The sequence below is a fragment of the Penaeus monodon genome, chromosome 33 (assembly GCF_015228065.2).
Source record: "Penaeus monodon isolate SGIC_2016 chromosome 33, NSTDA_Pmon_1, whole genome shotgun sequence".
Classification (NCBI taxonomy): domain Eukaryota; kingdom Metazoa; phylum Arthropoda; class Malacostraca; order Decapoda; family Penaeidae; genus Penaeus; species Penaeus monodon.
The window spans coordinates 15,007,350-15,009,397 of record NC_051418.1 but is presented as its reverse complement, the minus strand read 5'-3'; the positions used below and the strand labels follow the sequence as shown (position 1 = coordinate 15,009,397).

General features: G+C 42.2%; 1 protein-coding gene across 1 annotated transcript in view; it reads left to right on the top strand.

The window, feature by feature from the left end:
- Positions 1–721: 721 nt before the first annotated feature.
- Positions 722–2,048, top strand: part of LOC119594071 (amino acid transporter AVT1B-like) — a 42,502-nt gene continuing 41,175 nt past the window's right edge. Inside the window, 1 exon segment of the mRNA XM_037943114.1 lies at positions 722–812. The gene's annotated coding sequence lies outside the window, so the exon portion shown is untranslated.

The window sequence follows — 2,048 nt, the reverse complement described above, 5'->3', positions numbered from 1 at the left end:
GCCACCCAACTGCACCCCCAACTCCAATCCAATTTGACGCCCAAGTCTCTCCTCATTCGAGCTCGTTATGTTTACTTTCCTTTTAAACGGCGTTATAGAATAAATTGTTTATATGCTATGTTTTACCTAGACACTTTGCGTGCAGGATCACAGTACGATCCTGCACGCAAAGTGAAGGGCGTGCAAGTGGGGGCCCGGGTCTGGGGTTTCGCCCCCGCCAGCGAGGGCCGGGAGAGGTTGGGTGGCGAGCTGGAGCGCAGAGGCCGGCGCCCGTGACCACAGTCTTGGGTTACGACGGCCAGGGCACGAAGCCTCGTCCCTCCTCAGCCAGGATCACGTGCGCCCCTCCGTTCGCCTACGAAGGTTGCCCTTATACGTTCTTTACCTCCCGTTTTATTTTCATCACACTTTTAGCCCTTAGAGGTTGTTGAATCTTTTTATCAGTGTTCCTGTGGCTTTTGTTTTTTTCCTTTCTTGTTGTCTTTTAGTGCCGTATACTATTTTCTCGTCTTTTGTTCGCCTAGCTTTCTTCTTGTTTATTAGGACTCCTTGCCTAAACCATGGCCCACGTACCTTCTCTTTTTTGCATGCTCTGTTACCATTGCCTTTTCCTTCTCGTGTTTCATCCCTAGCTACGGTATCTGTCCACCGCTCCACCCTCTGGCCCCTCCCGCGTCTCCTCCTGTCACCTGATCAGGCCGGACCTCGTTCAGGTTTGACGGTGGAGGGGGCGCTCAACCACTTCAAGGTCTGCCCTCGCGCTCCTTTTCTCTGGACCTTGTGCGTGATAATTGCACCTTGCGGAGTTCTCGGTTGGTAAGAGAAGAATTTCAGAGTCACGGACTGTTTCCCCTCTTTTCTTTATTGAATAACATTTTTAAGCTTCAAAATATTATCCCTTTTATACACCGGGAGTTTGAACTGATCCAGCTGTAAGCAGTGAGTATGTAAGAAGTAGAATGCCAAGTACTGTGCTCGTTGTCATCTAGGCACATCTGAGCACTACGCGCTTCACATATTTAAGAAATGAGTCCAGCACTGGTAAAAATCATTTCTGCAAATCGCACATTCATGCAGAATTACGTGTTTCCCTCCTTCTGGTCTCACTAGCACAAGGAATAACGTCCTGTGGAAACATTAGTAAATACACAAACTAAGGGAAATTAATTAAAATATACAGTGTCATCAAATATTTAAGAGATTACAATTTTCTTAGTAAAAAAGTAATATCAAAACTAGAAATATAAATCAATTCTAAACACTGCAACCATTTTAAGATATCACACTAGGTTATGCTTCCGTTTATATTATTATTTGGCTAAAAATTATCAGCAAAACTGATAGGTACGATAGGTACCAACTCACTCGTGAAAGCCCAGAATACTATATTATTTGCAAGAGCACTGTAGTCGATAGAATCTGCTAACCGAACGGGACAGTCACTCAAAAATCAATAGTGTTAAGTTTCCCACGAGCAAGACACTACAATAACACGAGAAGACGTCGCCACTACATTTTATTACATAAAATTGCTCAAAACAGTGACTGTAGAGGTTATGTCTTGAACATTTGCTTCTTCACATACCTAGAAATTATATAAATTATCCTCTTTCTAGCTACAGTGGCTAATGGTAGGTCTGTTTTCAGCAAATCATTTCCTCTATGGAAATAGATGGCACAACTTGCAGAAGACACATTTTGACAAGATTTTGATTTTCGTTTGAAATGTCGAATTTGGTATAAGGCAGAAAAATGACAGTTATTACGAGAACAGTCGGGATCAACAGCAAAGTTGAATATTACAAGTTTTTTGTTTGATAAATGTTTAGTGATTCGACAAATGTTTTGAATCTGTTGGAGGAAAGATTTCTCTAGAATGAAAAGTTAAAAATGTACTTATGGTCAACATGAATCATAAGTGCATTTTGCTCCTGAGAATGAATCCAGGCACATATTCCTTACATAGTGTTTAGAGCAAAGGGCCAGCAGCCAAACCCGAGTTTAATGAAGTGTGACCAGAATGAGTCAAAGGATAATTGGAGGTAAAT